Genomic DNA, 21,385 nt, shown 5'->3' with positions numbered 1-21,385 from the left:
TTTCAAGAAATATAAAGTCACCTTAAAAAAAATCTCAAAATATATGAAGAAAGTAATTATCATGAGCATGAGTCAAAAGAAACAACGGCAGAATGAGACCAACTAATACAGTAAACATTAGAATTACTGGTGATATAATATGAATAACTTAATAACTTTAGAGAAATCAAAGGAGAGACTGAGAATAAAAGTCAAAAGGGAGTCAGTAAACATTACAAAACTTGTATTTAAAAAACCCAAGAAGTTCTGCTTCCAGTAATGGCAGACTAGTTAATTTGGATCAACTCTCCCGCATAGAATAACACAAATTTGTACAATTAAAAATTTTTATTGGTTTGAAAGTGTTGAAGAACTAACATGGGAATATAGCAATAAAGTGAATCACATGAATCTTGGGGTTTCCCAGTGCATATAAAATTTATGTTTATACTATACTATAGTCTATTTAGTGTGCAACAGTATTATGTCTAAGCAGTATACTTTTATTAAAACATAGTTTATAGCCAAAAAAATAAAAAATAATTACCATGGTAACATCAATGGTCACAGATCACCATAAATATAATAATAATGAAAAAGTTTGAATTATTGCAAGAATTATCTAAGTGTGAGAGACATAAAGTGAGCAAATGCTGTTGGAAAAATGGTGCAAATAGTCTTGCTCGATACAGGCTTGTCACAAAACTTCAATTTGCTTTTTTAAAAAAGGCAGTCTCTGCAAAATACAATTAAGTGAAGCTCAAGAAAATGAGGCATGCCTGTGCTAAGAGGAAAGTTTTATAGCTGAGTATATTTTAAAAGAAGAAAGATATCAAATTAACACCCTAAACTTACACCTTAAGGAACTAGAAAAAGAAGAATATACTAAACCAAAAACTAGCAAAAGGAATAAAATAATAAAGACTAGAACAAAGAATAATGAAATAGAGAATAAGAAAACAATTTTAAAATATCATCTAAACTAAATTTTTTTTACAAGATCAACAAAATTGATAAATACCAATTTTAATTAAGGAAAAAAATCTGAAAGACATATATAAGTAATATCAGAAATTAAAGAGGAGACGTAACAGCTGATGCCACAGAAATTAAAAGGAATATAAGACAATACTATAAAAAGACACAATACTAAAAATAATTTACCAATAATGTGGATAACCTTTGAAAATATTGATAAATTCTTAGAAACACACAACTTACCAAGACTGAATCATGAAAGAACAAATCTGAATATATGTATAACTAGTAAGAAGATTGGAGAAGGCAATGGCACCCCACTCCAGTACTCTTGCCTGGAAAATCCCAGGGACAGGGGGAGCCTGGTGGGCTGCCGTCTGTGGAGTCGCACAGAGTCGGACACGACTGAACGACTTCACTTTCACTTTTCACTTTCATGCATTGGAGAAGGAAATGGCAACCCACTCCAGCGTTCTTGCCTGGAGAATCTCAAGGACAGCGGAGCCTGGTGGGCTGCCATCTATAGGGTCGCACAGAGTCGGACATGACTGAAGCGACTTAACAGCAGCAGCAACAGTAAGAAGATAATGTCAGTAATCAAAAGCCTCCCAATAAAGAAAAGCTCAGTGTCACTGATGAACTCCACCAAGCAGTTAAAGAAAAATTAACATCAGTTACTTCCCAGACTCTTGCAGAAAGTTGAAGAGAAAAGGAACCTCCAAACTCATTTCATGAAGCCAGCAAACACATCCAAGAAAAGTTTATCTGAATAACTGCAAACAATTCAGCCTCTGTTTAATAAAGTTCCAGCAATGGAACCCCGGGACCCAGGTAGTTTTATAATACTTTGTTGTGGTTGTTTTTATAAACTTGCCAAGCTGGCACTCAAATTTATGTAGAAGAGCCAATTGCCAAGACTACGTAAGATGTTCCTTGAGGAAAACATGGTAAGGGGTTATTTTATCAAATATTTATTATTATTTTAAAGCAATCATTAATTATGATATTTGTGCAGAGATGGCCCAATGGAAGAGAAAAAAAATGTAAACCTCCAAGTTAGAATCACCTTATATAAAAACTTAATTTATGTAAGAACTCAAATATTTCAATAAATGAAATGGAGTGCCTAATTAGGCATTGATTGCTTTAAGTTTTTTTCAATTGCTGAAAGAACTCAACAGGACTTAATCAGTTTTATTACAGTTTTATTATTAGAGGTAAAAGACACATTACAGCTACAGCAGGTGAAGCATATGCACTGAGGGGTCCAGAGATAGCAGAAGCAGGCTTCTTTATCTTCCCATCACTGGGTTGCAGAGGACATGTTTGCCTGCAAATCTCAAACCATTATTGGTCTGAATGCAAACGGAGACCAGCCACAAACATTAAAATCCCCCAGGATACACTGGAGACAGATACAAAGAAAAAATTGAATCATTGTATAGCCAGTCTAGAAAACAGTATGGAGGTTCATCAAAAAATGAAAAATAGTACTAACGTGTCACTGTTCAGTTGCCAGGTCTTCCTTGTGGCATGCGAACTCTTAGTCGCAGCACGTGGGATCTAGTTCCATGACCAGGGATCAAGCCCGGGCCCCCTGCATTTGGACCACAAAGTCTTAGTCACTGAACCACCAGGGAAGTCTCCCTTATCTGACTTTATTCTTCATCATATCTCCAGTATCCTCCAAGATGCCAGACACATAGAAGGCTCTCGATTTATTTTTGTTTAACATTAGAAGGAAGGAAGTAAGGATGGAAGGAAGGAAATAAGGAAGAAAAGAAGTCACCCCCCCACCCCCATCAGATACCTAGACTATTAGGAACACAAAGCTGAGACGAAAGCCTTTGACATATTAATTGTCCAGGTGAGAGATCAGAACACTACCACAGCCCCACGCAGGACTACTCATGAATGAACTGTAGCCCCAGTAGTGGAAAATTGCAGAACTGGGAGCAGAGAAGTATTGTTATAGCAAATAGGGAACCCAGGTAGGAACATTTGAAAAAGGCCAGTGGCCCGTAGCTTAGAACTAGAGAAACGGAAGTGAACATCAAAGTAAATTCTAACAGCAAGAACTGTTATTCAGAATTGATCAATGATCAGGGATATTATGATGCTCCCAGCTAATGGCTCATGGCTCTGCCTTCTCACCTCTGAGCTTGTTGTCATAGGAGGGAGCTGCTAATTGTAATAGACTATATTTTAAAATAACTGTGTATTTTCTTATTTACTTACCCTTCCATGCTTTTCACACTTTGCACCTTTTGACAGTTTACTATTTAAATGGAGTTTTTTTAAGAAATGCAAAGTATAAAAAAGTCATTCAGAGAAGTGTAGAACAAGAGTTGAAAAATGTTGAAAAAGTTGTGAGTTTTCATGTGGTTCAATTTCCTGACAATAAATAACAGTTTTGAGGCCATGGACTAGGCCTTTTGCTCTAAGACTTTTCTATATAATCCTCTCCAACACCTCATCCCCTCCCCCCAAAATAGGCATTATTCCTATTTTGAAGATAAGGGAAATAAGTCTGATAAAGTCTTAAGAGTTCTATAGCTTTAAGCATGTCTAACCAAGGTTCAGGATATTAACATGGGGATATCAGTTCAGTTCAGTTCAGTTCAGTTGCTCAGTCATGTCCGACTCTGTGACCCCATGAATTGCAGCATGCCAGGCCTCCTGTCCATCACCAACTTTTGGAGCTTACTCAAACTCATGTCCATTGAGTCGGTGATGCCATCCAACCATCTCATCCTCTGTCATCCCCTTCTCCTCACACCTTCAATCTTGCCCAGCGTCAGGGTCTTTTCAAATGAGTCAGTTCTTCACAACAGATGGCCAAAGTATTGGAGTTTCAGCTTTAGCATTAGTCCTTCCAATGAACACCCAGGACTGATCTCATTTAGAATGGACTGATTGGATCTCCTTGCAGTCCAAGGGACACCACAGTTCAAAAGCATCAACTCTTTGGCACTCAGCTTTCTTCACAGTCCAACTCTCACATCCGTACATGACTACTGGAAAAACCATAGCCGTGACTAGACGGACTTTGTTGGCAAAGTAATGTCTCTGCTTTTCAGTATGCTATCTAGGTTGGTCATAATATTCCTTCCAAGGAGTAAGCGTCTTTTAATTTCATGGCTGCAGTCACCATCTGCAGTGATTTTGGAGCCCCCAAAAAATAAAGTCTGACACTGTTTCCTCTGTTTAACCATCTATTTCCCATGAAGTAATGGGACCAGATGCCATGATCTTAGTTTTCTGAAAATGTTGAGCTTTAAGCCAACTTTTTCCCTCTCCTCTTTCACTTTCATCAAGAGGCTTTTTAGTTCCTCTTCACTTTCTGCCGTAATGTTGGTGTCATCTGCATATCTGAGGTTATTGATATATCTCCTGGCAATCTTGATTCCAGCTTGTATTTCTTCCAGCCCAGCGTTTCTCATGATGTACTCTGCATATAAGTTAAATAAGCAGGGTGACAATATACAGCCTTGACGTATTCCTTTTCCTATTTGGAACCAGTCTGTTGTTCCATGTCCAGTTCTACATGGGGATATAGTAACCTTGAAGTAATTCTCCTTCCTTTATAATAGATTCCTCATATATCTTCTTTCTGAAGTTATCTCACTTTCAAAAGAAAAAAGATGTTTAAATTCCTCTCCCTTTGTTTAGAGGAAAGAGAGGGAACTAATGTGATATAGAAACTACCTTCAGTTCAGTTCAGTCACTCAGTCATGTCCAACTCTTTGAGACCCCACGGACTGTAGCACGCCAGGCTTCCCTGTCCATCACCAAGTCCCAGAGCTTACTCATACTCACGTCCATCGAGTTGGTGATGCCATCCAACCATCTCATCCTTTGTTGTCCCCTTCTCTTCCTGCCTTCAATCTTTCCCAGCATCAGGGTCTTTTCAAATGAGTCAGTTCTTCATATGAGGTGGCCAAAGTATTGGAGTTTCAGCTTCAGCATCAGTCCTTCCAATGAATATTCAGGACTGATTTCCTTTAGGATGGACTGGTTGGATCTCCTTGCTGTCCAAGGGACTCTCAATCTTGAACCACCAATCAAAAACATCAATTCTTCAGTGCTCAGCTTTAGTTATAGTCCAACTCTCACATCCATACATGATGACTGGAAAAACCATATATTTGACCTTTGTTGACAAAGTAATGTCTCTGCTTTTTAATATGCTTTCTAGGTTGGTCATAACTTTTCTTCCAAGGAGTAAGCGTCTTTTAATTTCATGACTGTAGTCACCATCTGCAGTGATTTTGGAGCTCCCAAAAATAGTCTGTTACTATTTCCATTGTTTACCCATCTATCTGCCATGAAGTGATGGGACTGGGTGCCATTATCTTAGTTTTCTGAATGTTGAGTTTTAAGCCAACTTTTTCACTCTCCTCTTTCACTTTCATCAAGAAACTTTTTAGTTATTCTTTGCTTTCTGCCATAAGGGTAGTATCATCTGTATATATGAGGTTATTGATATTTCTTCTGGCACTCTTGGTTCCAGCTTGTGTTTCATCCAGCCCAGTATTTCTCATGATGTACTCTGCATATAAGTTAAATAAGCTGGGTGACAATATATAGCCTTGACGTACTCCTTTCCTGATTTGGAACCAGTCTGTTGTTTCATGTCCAGTTCTGTTGCTTCTTGACCTTCACACAGATTTCTCAGGAGGCAGGTCAGGTGGTCTGGTATTGCCATCTCTTTCAGAATTTTCCAGTTTGTTGTGATCTACACAGTCAAAGGCTTTGGCATAGTCAATAAAGCAGAAGTAGATGTTTTTCTGGACTCTCTGGCTTTTTCGATGATCCAGCTGATGTTGGCAATTTGATCTTTGGTTCCTCTGCCTTTTCTAAACCCAGCTTAAAAATCAGGAAGTTCACAGTTCACATACTGTTGAAGCACAGTTCACATACTGTTGAAGCCTGGCTTAGAGAATTTTGAGCATTACTTTACTAGCATGTGAGATGAGTACAATTGTGTAGTAGTTTGAACATTCTTTGGGATTGAAATGAAAACTAACCTTTTCCAGTCCTGTGGCCATTGCTGAGTTTTCCAAATTTGCTGGCATATTGAGTGCAGCACTTTCACAGCATCATCTTTTAAGACTTGAAATAGCTCAACTGGAATTCCATCACCTCCACTAGCTTTGTTTGCAGTGATGCTTCCTAAGGCCCACTTGATTTCACATTCCTGGATGTCTAGTTCTAGGTGAGTGATCACAGCATCATGGTTATCTGGGTCATGATGATCTTTTTTGTATAGTTCTGGGTATTCTTACAACGTCTTCTTCATATCTTCTGCTTCTGTTAGGTCCATACCATTTCTGTCCTTTATTGTGCCCATCTTTGCATGAAATGTTCCCTTAGTATCTCTAATTTTCTTGAAGAGATCTCTAGTCTTTCCCATTCTATTTTTTTCCTCAATTTCTTTGCATTGGTCACTGAGGAAGGCTTTCTTATCTCTCCTTGCTATTCTTTGGAACTCTGCATTCAAGTGGATATATCTTTCCTTTTTCTCCTTTGCCTTTTGCCTAAGAAACTACCTTAGCAAGTCTATAGTAAAGATCTTTCTTAAGGATGGATTTTAAGAGAGCTAGAATTGTATTTTGCAAACTTGAGTGGACTTTTTTCAAATAAGATCTTACCCCATAACAATATTAAATAGATGAAAGAGGAGCTACCCGGGCAGAATTGACGGTGGAGGAGCCTCTTGGATCCTGAATTCCCTTCCATGGTAGGTGAGATGTCCTGGGGCAGCTCTGGAAAAAAACCATAGCCCTAAGATTTAGAACTCATAAGTTCAGAGGGAAAGGAAGATAGGCTGATGGAGGTGGTGGTGGGGAAGGGAGGTTGGGTTGGGGAGGACATCAAAGGAGAAATAAAACAGAGCCTTCTCCTCATCATTTTAAAAATACAGTTGAAAATCATTTAAACATTCCAACTTTAGTCATTCCTTACCATTATTTGTTTCCACATTGCTTCCAGACATATATATATATATATATATATATATATATATAGTGTGTGTGTATATATGTGTGTGTGTGTGTGTGTGTGTGTGTGTAGTCTGGACATTTCTTTAGCTGTCTCAAAAGTAACTGAATCCCAGCTGGTGAATTTCCAGTGCTGTGGTTTTCTCCTCTTAGGGTACTACTTGACCTATGCATCTTGAGAGTTTAGTGTGGGACAGGGGTGCTGTTACTCCCCTTGAATTATTTTTACAACCACAACATTCTTTTTTTTTTTAATTTAATTTAATTTTATTTTTAAACTTTACATAATTGTATTGGTTTTGCCAAATATCAAAATGAATCCGCCACAGGTATACATGTGTTCCCCATCCTGAACCCTCCTCCCTCCTCCCTCCCCTACCATCGCTCTGGGTCGTCCCAGTGCACTAGCCCTAAGCATCCAGTATCGTGCATCGAACCTGGACTGGCATCTCGTTTCTTACATGATATTTTACATGTTTCAATGCCATTCTCCCAAATCTTCCCACCCTCTCCCTCTCCCACAGAGTCCATAAGACTGTTCTATACATCAGTGTCTCTTTTGCTGTCTCATACACCGGGTTATTGTTACCATCTTTCTAAATTCCATATATATGCGTTAGTATACTATATTGATGTTTTTCCTTCTGGCTTACTTCACTTGGTATAATAGGCACCAGTTTCATCCACCTCATTAGAACTGATTCAAATGTATTCTTTTTAATGGCTGAGTAATACTCCATTGTGTATATGTACCACAGCTTTCTTATCCATTCATCTGCTGATAGACATCTAGGTTGCTTCCATGTCCTGGCTATTATAAACAGTGCTGCGATGAACATTGGGGTACACGTGTCTCTTTCCCTTCTGGTTTCCTCAGTGTGTATGCCCAGCAGTGGGATTGCTGGATCATAAGGCAGTTCTATTTCCAGTTTTTTAAGGAATCTCCACACTGTTCTCCATAGTGGCTGTACTAGTTTGCATTCCCACCAACAGTGTAAGAGGGTTCCCTTTTCTCCACACCCTCTCCAGCATTTATTATTTGTAGACTTTTGGATCGCAGCCATTCTGACTGGTGTGAAATGGTACCTTAGCTGAATTCTACCAAAAATTTAGAGAAGAGCTAACACCTATCCTGCTCAAACTCTTCCAGAAAATTGCAGAGGAAGGTAAACTTCCAAACTCATCCTATGAGGCCACCATCACCCTAATACCAAAACCTGACAAAGATCCCACAAAAAAAGAAAACTACAGGCCAATATCACTGATGAACATAGATGCAAAAATTTTTAACAAAATTCTAGCAATCAGAATCCAACAACACATTAAAAAGATCATACACCATGACCAAGTGGGCTTTATCCCAGGGATGCAAGGATTCTTCAATATCCGCAAATCAATCAATGTTATACACCACATTAACAAATTGAAAAACAAAAACCATATGATTATCTCAATAGATGCAGAGAAAGCCTTTGACAAAATTCAACATCCATTTATGATAAGAACTCTCCAGAAAGCAGGAATAGAAGGAACATACCTCAACATAATAAAAGCTATATATGACAAACCCACAGCAAACATTATCCTCAATGGTGAAAAACTGAAAGCATTTCCTCTAAAGTCAGGAACAAGACAAGGGTGCCCACTTTCACCGTTACTATTCAACATAGTTTTGGAAGTTTTGGCCACAGCAATCAGAGCAGAAAAAGAAATAAAAGGAATCCAAATTGGAAAAGAAGAAGTAAAACTCTCACTGTTTGCAGATGACATGATCCTTTACATAGAAAACCCTAAAGACTCCACCAGAAAATTACTAGAACTAATCAATGATTAGAGTAAAGTTGCAGGATATAAAATCAACACACAGAAATCCCTTGCATTCCTATACACTAATAATGAGAAAACTGAAAAAGAAATTAAGGAAACAATTCCATTCACCATTGCAATGGAAAGAATAAAATACTTAGGAATATATCTACCTAAAGAAACCAAAGACCTATATATAGAAAACTATAAAACACTGGTGAAAGAGATCAAAGAGGACACTAATAGATGGAGAAATATACCATGTTCATGGATTGGAAGAATCAATATAGTGAAAATGAGTATACTACCCAAAGCAATTTATAGATTCAATGCAATCCCTATCAAGCTACCAATGGTATTCTTCACAGAGCTAGAACAAATAATTTCACAATTTGTATGGAAATACAAAAAACCTCAAATAGCCAAAGCTGTCTTGAGAAAGAAGAATGGAACTGGAGGAATCAACCTGCCTGACTTCAGGCTCTATTACAAAGCCACAGTTATCAAGACAGTATGGTACTGGCACAAAGACAGAAATATTGATCAATGGAACAAAATAGAAAGCCCAGAGATAAATCCATGCACATATGGACACCTTATCTTTGACAAAGGAGGCAAGAATATACAATGGATTAAAGACAACCTCTTTAACAAGTGGTGCTGGGAAATCTGGTCAACCACTTGTAAAAGAATGAAACTAGACCACTTTCTAACACCATACACAAAAATAAACTCAAAATGGATTAAAGATCTAAACGTAAGACCAGAAACTATAAAACTCCTAGAGGAGAACATAGGCAAAACACTCTCTGATATACATCACAGCAGGATCCTCTATGACCCACCTCCCAGAATATTGGAAATAAAATCAAAAATAAACAAATGGGACCTAATTAACCTTAAAAGCTTCTGCACATCAAAGGAAACTATTAGCAAGGTGAAAAGACAGCCTTCAGAATGGGAGAAAATAATAGCAAATGAAGCAACTGACAAACAACTAATCTCAAAAATATACAAGCAACTCCTACAGCTCAACTCCAGAAAAATAAACAACCCAATCAAAAAATGGGCCAAAGAACTAAATAGACATTTCTCCAAAGAAGACATACAGATGGCTAACAAACACATGAAAAGATGCTCAACATCACTCATTATCAGAGAAATGCAAATCAAAACCACTATGAGGTACCAACCACAGCATTCAAAGTCACATCACAGCAGAGGCCTTCATACTATTGCCTGATACGCACTTTTTTAGCCAACTGTACTAATTTCTCATTGCCATTCAACTCTATATGTGCTTCTATATTTAATGAATTTAGCACATTTCTCTTGTATTCTTTCTTATGGTATCTTGGTTTCTTTCTCATATGTCCAGAATTTTTGTAAAAAATGGTAGCTACCTTAACCTATTAATTACATATTTATTTAACAATTATCAAACTACTTATGGAAAATGTGCTTATAACCTTCATTACTCATTAGAGATGACAATAAGCCCTATGTGAACGGCTTTATTTTTCTTAATATCCACATCTTATTATGGTACTATAGGGTGTGTTCTCTCTTCATTTTGCAGATGAGGTCATTTGTTAGTGTTTTACTCATATTAGTGTGGCCTTATTTGGTATTTAAATAGACAGAGGATATTAATTCTGGTTTTGGCTCCCTGGGATATCAGATAAAAGACTTATTTCTGCCATTATCATGTGAAGGAAAATGGATCTCTTTTTCATAGATCAATATTGAAATGGCATAATTTGCCTCAGTTAATGAAAGTTCTTAAAGAATACAGTGTTGTGTAATGATGCTGTCCAAAATAAAGGAAGAAGAATCATGGATTACAGGAAAGCTCTTAATATTAATACTTGATTCTAATTTAGAGAAGTCTCCAGTATTTATACAACTTTTAATAAGATTTAGCCTCATAATCTTAGAGTAATACCCACTTGTGTAGTGAGAAGGGCACATGCACTCATATTTAAAATTATTGATTTTCACATAATCGGAAACTGACATTTCTAAACCAAATGTCCCATTTTTTCTATTCAAAACTAACAAAAATCGCACCAAATATAGTTCTATCTTATATTTCTTTCTACATAAGATATTCAACATCTGTACCCTGTACATGTAAAACAAAATAAGCTAAGCACTTAATTTATTGCTGTCATTCCTAGATAGTGCCATATGGGATCAAAACCATCTTTTTTCAATTGAATTAAGAAAACATTTAGTGAGTGCATTTCTCTAAATACCCCCAAATTTACATGAGTAAATGCAGTCTTGGTCCTTTGAGTTATTTCTAACAGAATACGAGTGAATATGAGGTTCTACTTGCTTTCCATTAATTCTATTTATTTATTTATTTTGGCTGTGTTGAGTCTTCATGGCTTCACATGGGCTTTCTCTGGTTACTGTGAGTGGGGTCTACTCTCTAGTTGCAGTGTGTGAGCTTCTCATTGTGGTGGCTTCTCTTGGTGGGGAGCATGGTCTGTAGAGCACAGGTTCAATAGTTGTGGAGCACAGGCTTACTTGCCCCACAGCAAGTGGAATCTTCCCAGACCAGGGATCAAGCCTGTGTCCCTTGCATTGGCAGGCAGATTCTTTACCACTGGAACACCAGGGAAGTCCTTGAGGTTCTACTTTCTAATGTTCGTTCCCACATCACTAGGGCGTCAGTCATTTATACCTTAACTCATTCAACAAATATTAAGAATCTACAGTGCTAAGGTGTCCTGCTAGCCACTGACTTATATGATGGACATAATGTATGCCCTCATACATTTAATGGTAAAGATAAGAAGCTAAATAGGCAAAAAATAAAATGTAATAAGAGAAATGGTGAGTGGTAAGGCCATATATTGTAGGAACATGAGGAGCTTGGGAAGACATCAAATTCTTGTGTCACATTCACTGGCTTTTTCCTTTTTCTCCTCCAGCAGATGTGATGGTACTCCTCCTGTATTCCCATGTTACTCACAATTTTGATAAAAGCCTACACCATGCAGCTGGAAGCACCTGCAACCCCCAGCTTGTTTGTGAGACAGTCTAGAATTCCTGGTGAGTTGACGCCCCTAAAGAGGAGCCCTTAGCCAACAACAGATGGGATTTGGAGGTTAATATCTAAGTTTCCTTAGTCCTCAGGTGGGAAATCTCTGCAGTTTCTCAGAGTTCCTCAGTGGGACTGCGCCACGCTTGATACAGGACTAGCTCCATCAGTAACATACACTTTTTTGGCTTCTTTTCCTGACCCGTGCCACTTCTTCCCTCCCAAAGACATGTTTCCAGGGTCACCTTCCAAATAAACTGCTGCTGCTGCTGCTAAGTTGCTTCAGTTGTGTCCGACTCTGTGTGACCCCATTGATGGCAGCCCACCAGGCTCCCCTGTCCCTGGGATTCTCCAGGGAAGAACACTGGAGTGGGTTGCCATTTCCTTCTCCAATGCATGAAAGTGAAAAGTGAAAGTGAAGTCACTCAGTCATGTCTGACTCCTAGCAACCCCATGGACTGCAGACTACCAGGCTCCTCCATCCATTGCACCCAAATCTTTGTATCAGGGTTTATGCTAGAGGGAACCCAACCTATTATATTCACACTTCAAAACCTACAGAAACTTTTATAAAAAATTTTGATGCTCCAGTGCTTGTCAATTCATATGACATCTTTGACTTAACCCCTTGAGAAGAAAGAGATAAAGATTGTCAAATTTTATCACCAAAGCCAAAACTAATAGACAGGTTTTCTGAATCTAAAACCATTGATATTCTACAAAATCATAATGGTACCTCCCTAGTCAACCAGTTTATCTCATGGGGATAAATACCATGTCAGATAAAATCCTTTTTATCTAGTAAATATTTTCTCAGTTAGGTAATCAAAATTGAAACACCAATCTTTAGTACTAAAAAGACAAGACTCTTGCCATTATGCCTGGACAAGGCACATCCATTCAGCCATAAAAATAAATAACTTGATGTCTGAATTCTTATATAGAACTTTGCCATGCAAAGTGAAAATTAAAGATAGCAAACTTCAAGACCCATATTCTTAAAATCAAAAACATATATACAGAAAAGATTAAAAAAAAGAAAAAGAAAAGATAAATACTTATGTTACTAGATTAAAAACACCTAGATTATTGTTTAGAATAGAATATAACTAATGACAATCACAAGCATATAAATTACTTTCTTGTATCAATATTTGGCATGTTGAACTATACAGAAATTATCAGAATAAGAGAGAACTTAGTATAGTTTACCCTAAGATATTTTCCTTGGGCACAGAAAATGCCATTTTCTGTATGTCTTTCTGGTCTTGAAATGTGTATTTGATCATTTTTAGAAATTGCAGGTAACTATATCTTAAACCATTTGAAGTATACTAGAAACTGATATTTTTCTGTTCTTTGGTATTGAAGATAGGTTTTCATATTCCTTCTATAAAAATATACTTCTGAATATCTACTCTGTGCAATGATGCTTTTTCTAAAATTTTTGGATAAATACTCAGGACTGGACTCTGGCACTGGAGTGCTTTTGGTTGATGGAGGCACAAATTAAATATAGAATAAATGCATCAAGTAATTGATAAAGTGATATTGGCTTTATATATTCATGTATTTTTATTCTGCTTTGTTCCAAAAAGAGAGACTTGATAAATATTTTTACTGAAGGAACATTTAAAATACACATTTCAGACATCAAGGCAAAGGGAAAAGAACTACAGAAAAAGAATAGAGTAGAGAATAAAAGTAGTGTACTAAGAACTACATAAATGTAGACAATCATAGATTTTATGGAGGATTCCAAATTTATTGCAAAGAACTCTTTGCTAGGCATCTTTCACTCAGTCCTGTAGTGCAATTCTCTATCCTTCTATATTTTGAACTCTCCCTCATGGCATCTGACCTGCATGGACTGTGTCAACAAGCTTCCTAGCACTCTGGTTTCCAGTTGAGTTCCACTGTGGGTATACTCAGTAGGAAATTGTAGAGAAGTGAAAGAATGAGGTCAGGGTATTAATTTCTTTTGCTCTCACCTCACCTGATTGAGGTGGCTCACCTCACCTGGTTGTATCCTTCAAATGAGAGTCACTGTTTCTTTGAAGGAAGTCCTCTATGCACAGTAGGTTCTGGGTTTTCATCATCACTTTATTCTTTCATAACTTTCTGGCCTATGATTGATAGAATCTTTGCTGTTACAACCATAAAATTCCTGCACTATCCTGAATGACTTCCTTACAGACTTCTCACACCTTTGCAAATAGTCCCTTCATTAGACTGTCTTTGAAATTTTTTATCTAAGCATGGTATTTATTTTCCTTTGAAACCTCCTTAACTGATAGGACCCCAGTTTCTAAAATGAAGAAATAATCTAGAGGAAAATCAAGATGCATAATGTTTATCAGATTAAAAACAATAGCAATTCATGAATCTATTTCAGTGAGTATATAATGTATAGTTTTCCTAAAGAGAGGTTAATAGCAAATGCATTATCATAGGTATACATAGAGCTAGCTTTGTATTATGGAGAAGGCAATGGCACCCCACTCCAGTACTCTTGCCTGGAAAATCCCATGGATGGAGGAGCCTGGTAGGCTGCAGTCCATGGGGTTGCTAAGATTCAGATACGACTGAGTGTCTTCACTTTCACTTTTCACTTTCATGCATTGGAGAAGAAAATGGCAACCCACTCCAGTGTTCTTGCCTGGAGAATCCCAGGGACGGGGGAGCCTGGTGGGCTGCAGTCTGTGGGATCACACAGAGTCGGACACAACTGAAGTGACTTAGTAGCAGCAGCAGCTTTGTATTATAAATGTATAATATCTTCAATAGCAGTTCAGCAATAGGGTAAAAAGTATATGGCTGTTTTTTCATCTTTTTAATTTATTTTAATTGAAGAATAATTGCTTTACAGTATTGTATTGTTTCTACCAAACATCAATGTATATGGCTATTTTTAATAGCATCCTTCACGTAACTAATAAACATTATGTCCAACGTACAGATTTTATGTGCTTTAATCAGGAAACAAATATTTCTCTCCCACTGGCCCTCAAATTGTTTGATAGGACTGCATTTCCCTTGCCTCTGGATGAAATTGATGGCAAGAATCAGTGTGTTGGGTTTTATCTAATCAGTAGTTAAGATATTCATTTCAGTGTAATATTCAAAAATGTTTCCTTGGTCCAATGATGAGAATGTGAAGTCCTTTGTTTTTCTTGGTCTTTTGCTTCTGTCTGTCGTTCTACAACTCTTACTGTGAGCATGTCCCTTTCCAAGTGCAGCAGATGAAGTGGTAAGGATCAGAAGGAGGGAGATGAGGTAAAGAGAGCAGGGACGTTCTTACTTGATTGGTGCTGCAGTGGTGCTTTCGTGTTCTGAAGTTGGAGAATGTTTAGGGTTGGCCATTTGTTTCAGGGAGCACTTTTGTAGGTTCTTCAGATTCTTCCCTTTATTTTCCAACCTTTAGACCCAGGGTTTCCTCACCCATATTTCCCTGGATGTAGAAGAATTGTTCTCTAGTCAGTTCTTCTCATTATCACTTCATTACATCCTAGGCATCTTGGAGGTACTTTTTAGTTTATTAATTTATTAATGAAGTCTGTTTGCTTCTCTAAAAGACCCTTTAGACACAACATAAGGCAATTCCATGCATGTCCTTTCACACAGAGTCCCAAGGACATTCACGCATTCAGACCTCTGGGAAGCACTGGGAGAAGTGCCACTATTGATACATAGTAAAACACAGTCCTCGGTTCTGGTACCACAGCCAGTTCAGACTGCCTCTTGTCTATGCTTTTATGCCACCCGTCCAATTCCCAGACATTGTTCCTTCTTACATCCTAAAATAAAAATACCTGCTGGTGACACATACCCATTCTCAGAGTCTTTAGCAGGTCCTCTCCCTTGAATAGACACTGAGGGGAAAGAGACAAGAAGCCCCTTCTTTTGACAACACAATATTTTCTTATGGCAGGCAATTGGTTCTCTTCAGATAAGTCTTTCCTAACCATCTACTCCCACGAATTTTGTATCTTCAGTATCAGTGACCTCATACCTCATTCTGGAATATACCTCAGCTGACACTTCCATTTTGGTAGCTTATTGTAAAACTCTGATGGTCTAATGCATAAGGATATATGAAGTCAAAATAATGTCATTGTTCCATCACAAAATCTCTAGGAATCCACTTGCATCCTGACCTAGAGGACTCATCTTACTTTACAATGGAAAATATATGCCTATGTCTGATAAAGGTAAAACCATTCCATTTGTCTCCTGTGACCCTCTCCAGTCCTGAACTTTGGTCTTACAATGATCTTTTCTCTGTCCCATACAGCCAAAATGCTTTCAGAGAGAAGCATCTGCATTCAAAGATAATCTAGTAATACACATCGTTAAAACACTCTTTGTAACTTGTTATCCTCATTGGGGGCTTGAAGGGTCACCTAATAATTCATACTGCATTTTTCTAAGATCTCTATTAGTTGAGAGAGAAAATACAAAGTATAAGGCGTATCAAATCAGCTTTACTAACCTGTCATATTGGCACTTTTTGATATCAACATTAGAGAAGCTTTAACATGTCCTTGTGATAGCAGGGATAGTCTCTTCACTTCACTAAAATATGCAGTAGCCAAAAAAAAAAAAAAAAGGTTATGATCTAATGTCCATCACTAAGCAATTAAACCAGGTACAAAATCATAATGTTTCTTAACTGTGAATGACATGCATTAACTAAAACTGATGACAAAGATGCATACAAGCTGACTTAGAAAATCTCCAATATCTAGTTAAGATAAAAAAGTAAGTTGCAGAATGATACATATATTATGCTATAGTTTATACAAATAAACTGCAAAATATCACTATACTTTTCTATTTGCTGGGCTGTGCTTAGTCTCTCGGAGAAGGCAGTGGCACCCCACTCCAGTAATCTTGCCTGGAAAATCCCATGGGCAGAGGAGCCTGGTGGGCTGCAGTCCATGGGGTCACACAGAGTCAAACACGACTGAAGTGACTTAGCAGCATCAGCTTAGTCTCTCAGTTGTGTCCAACTCTTTGCAACCCCATGGGCTGCAGCCTGCCAGTCTCCTCTGTCCATGGGAATTCTTCAGGCAGGGATACTGGAGTGGGTTGCCATGCCCTCCTCCAGGGGATCTTCCCAATGCAGGGATCAAAACCCAGGTCTCCTGCAATGCAGGTAGGTTCTTTACCATCCGAGCCACCAGGGAAGCCCACTTTTCTATTTGGTTGCACATTAATATATAGAAAGTTTCTGTGAGTATAGCATCCAGAAAGGAAATAACAGTGAATTCAGGGATTGTGATGGATTACAAATAGCCACAAATTCTTTACAATTCCTCTAATTAAGAGGGGGAGTTTGTTTCCCAACTCACAGAGTCTGGATTGGCCTTGGGACTGGCATTGTCACATTGTTCAAGTTCAAAGCCTAGTTTTCAAAAGATCTTGTAGCTTCTGACCTAGCTATCTTGGAACCTTGAGACCACTTACTTGAGAACTGAGATGTCACATGGAGCGAGAAGCCCAACCATCCTGGCTGTCCCAGTTTAGGCACATGAATGTGAGTGAACGCAACTGTTACCCAGTGGAGCAGAAACAGGACTTAGCTGATTCTAGCCCAAGTTACTGATCCACAGAATAGTGAGAAGACAAATGCCTTTTTTTCAGTGCAGAGAAAAAGATAATACAGTGCTGTTCTTCAAAATGCCTTTTAGTTTTATGTGACCGGGCTTCCCAGATGGCAAAGTGGTAAAGAATCCACCTGCCAAAGCAAGACACATTAGAGACACATATTTGATCCCTGTGTCAGGAAGGTCCCCTGGAACTGGGAATGGCAACCCACTCCAGTATCCCTGCCTGAAGAATTCCATGGACAGAGAAGGTTGCAAAGAGTCAGACATAACTGAGCGGCACACACGTGCACATGTGCACACACACACAGACACACACACACACACACACACCCCTTTCCCACCCCCTCCCCCTCCCTGGCAATGACCAGCTTGACTATTGTCTTAAGACATGATCTCTGGAAGTCAGACTGCTTTAATACTTGATAAACTCTACCCTCTACCCATGTGCCCTTGGACAAGTTACCAACCCCTCTAGGCTTCAGTTTTCTTCTTTATAGAATGAGTTTAAAATAATAATACTTCATAGAATTGTTATGAAAATTGACATATAGAAGACATTTCAAGTTTTTGGCACAAAATGCAATACAAATGTTAGCTGTGAAGATGTTTGCCATTATTATTTTCTGTCATCAGGAATTACCACCTGATTCTTAGTCACATATCTTGCCCAAGTTTGCCATGTTGAGAGTTTGGATTCATTCTTTTTTCCTACTTTTTATTGTAGAACAGTATACATAACACAATTCCCATTTTAACCATTTTTAACTGCACAGTTCAGTAATGTTAAATTTATTTACATTGTATACTCATCACCACTATCCACCACCATGACTCTTTTTTCTTCTTGTAAAAGTGAAACTCCATACCTGTTAAACAATAACTTCTTATACACCCCTCCTCTTAGTCCTTGGCAACCACCATTATTCTTTCTTACTTTAGTATTTTGACTACTCTATATCTCATATGGGTGAATCATATAATAGTTGTCTTTTTGTGACTGACTTATTTCACTTAGCATGGTCTCCTCAAGTTTCAACCATGCTGTAACATATTGCAGAATTTCCTTCTTTTCTAAGGCTGAATAATATTCCGTTGTCTGTGTATTCTACATTTTGCTTATCCTTTCATCCATCCGTGGACGCTTGAATTGCTTCCGTGTTTTATCTATTGTGAATAGTGCTGCTGAGAACATGGGTGTACAAATATCTCTTCGAGACCTTGCTTTCAATTCTTTTTAGTTGTATACCCAGAAGTGGGATTGCTGGATTGTATGGTAGTTCTATTTTTAACTTTTTGAGGAACTGCCATACTATTTTCCAAAGTGGTACACCAACAGTGTATGAGGGTTCTAGTTTCTCCATATCCTTTCGTGTTCTTTTCTGTCTTCTTGATATAGTAGCTATATTAATGGCTATGAGGCGGTATCTCAGTGTAGTTTTCATTTGCATTTCCCTAATGATTGGTGGCATCAAACATCTTTTCATGTGTGTTTTGGCCATTCATATATCTTTTCTGGAAAGATGTCTATTCAAACCCTTTGCCCATTTTTGAACTGGGTTGTTTGTTTATTTGCTGTTAACTTTCAAGAGTTCTCTATATATTCTGGATATTAATCCCTTATCAGATACATTATTTACATATATTTTCTCCAATTCTGTGGATTGCCTTTTTACTCTGTGGCTAGAGCATCTTTTGATTGGGAGAAAGGGGTCTTTAACCCTGGCTCCTGAAGCCTACATGAAAGTTGCTCCAGGAACATGTACACAGCTGCCTGCTGTATGGCTGGGGATTGGGATGGGTAGCTATCACTGTGCTAAGAGCCAAAACTGACCGAAATTAACAACTTTCAGTCCCTCAACCCCTGGATATTGTAAGCCTTTAACAGACTCCAGAGTTCCAAATAGTTACATCAAGCAGATTCTGTCGTGCAACTGTTGTCTAGGTGATAATGCAGACTCCTCATGCATTCTACTCTACCATCTTCCCATAATCCTCTTTAGCTTCATTTGATAGGTTTGTTATTTTTAATGGTCAGCTCATTAAAGTTAGGACTTATTTCTAATTAGATCAACTGTATTACTTTCTCAGTAAATCTAATTTATAAAACACTAAAGACATATTTTGCAATTAGAATGTACAAAAGGATTTCTAATCCATTTACTCAGAATAATACTTTTATTTTCTTATAAAAATTATCAGTCTGTTTCATTTTGGAGTTAAGTATAAAATTTTAACAAGCCAACATTAAATAGTTTCCTTCTAGGTCCCCAAATTAAATGCAAAATCTTGAGCTTCTTGCACAGTGAAATAAAAAATGGTTCATGGAAGACTTTACAACCTCAATATGGAAATCAAGACTGCACAAGAGCTTACACATTACAGAGGGCAGTGAGAAGGAAAATATAGACTTTACTATAACTTAAAACTTGGGTTGTGCAAGACATAGAAAACAAACTTATGGTTCCAAAGGGGAAAGAGCGAGAGATAAATTAGGAATTTGGGATTAGCATATACAGACAACTATATCTAATATAGGTAAACAGCAAGGTTCCACTATATAGCACAGGGAACTATATTTAATATCTTGTTAAAACTATAATAGAAAAGAAACTAACACTGTAAATCAACTATACTTCAATTAAAAACAAAATGAAACTTGAGTTGTGGACCAACACACACACACACACACACACAAACACACACACTCTTTCTCTCTCTCTCTCTCTCTCACTCACTAATATCTCTCTCACTAACAGTAATAGCTAGACTGAGCATTTTTTTCTATTTAATTTTGTATCCATATGAAATACTGGTTGTTTACTAAACTTATTGTAATGATCATTTCATGATGTATTAAGTCAAATCATTATGCTGTACACATTAGACCTTAGACATATACAGGATTGTATGTCAATTATATCTCAATAAAACTAGGAGAAGAAAGCTTAGGTACAGGGTATTGCAAAAGTATTTCTAATCATATAAAGGCAAAAACATCCTAATTGTGTAACCCAGACCTGGTAGTTGTTCTCTGCTCCATGTACTACAACAAATACTAGGAGATCGTGGTAGGTTCCCAAAATGGACACATCTTTCACTTTTCCTTCTTTTTTTTTTTCCAATTTTTATTAGGGTATAGTAAATTACATTTACAATTACATTGCTTTACAATGTTGTATTAGTTTGTGATGTACTGCAAAGTGAATCGGCTATACATATGCATACATATATATTCTCTCTTTTTTGGATTTCCTTTTCATTTAGGTCACCGCAGAGCAGTGAATAGAGTTCCTTGTGCTATTCAGTAGGTTCTTATTAGTTATCTGTTTTCTACTTAGTAGTGTGTATATGCCAATTCAAATCTCCTATTCTATACCACCCCTCTTCCCCCCACTTCCCCACCCCCAGTGTCCACACATTTGTCCTGTATGTCTGTATCTCTATTTCTGCTTTGCAAACAGGTTCATCTGCACCACTTTTCTAGATTTCATATATGTGCATTGATATACAGTATTTGTTTTTCTTATTTCTACCTTACTTCACTCTGTAAGCTTCTTTGCTTATATGAGTATTAGAGGATAACAAGTCTTCTAATTTCTCATTTGGCATGTAAGAAGCTTAGAAGTCACCACTACACTACAAGAAATTTTGTGTTTTCTTACAAAACTACCCTAACTCTTATCAAATGATCCACTTTCCTTGATGTTTACCCAAAGGATCTGAAAACTATGTCCACAAAAAAACCTACACATGGACATTTATAGCAGGTTTATTGATAACTGCCAGAACTTGGAAATAAAAAAAAATATGTCCTTATATTTCAGTATCTTTAATTTGTGGAAGTTCGTTCTTTTATCCATACTCATACAAGCAAACACACATACACACATGTAGATACACGACTTTATCTTAAGTGGGATCTTACTTCTCTGCAGCCTTCTTTTTTGTCACCCCCA

This window comes from Bos indicus x Bos taurus, chromosome X (assembly GCF_003369695.1).
Source record: "Bos indicus x Bos taurus breed Angus x Brahman F1 hybrid chromosome X, Bos_hybrid_MaternalHap_v2.0, whole genome shotgun sequence".
Taxonomy (NCBI): domain Eukaryota; kingdom Metazoa; phylum Chordata; class Mammalia; order Artiodactyla; family Bovidae; genus Bos; species Bos indicus x Bos taurus.
Note: the sequence above shows the minus strand (reverse complement) of the source record.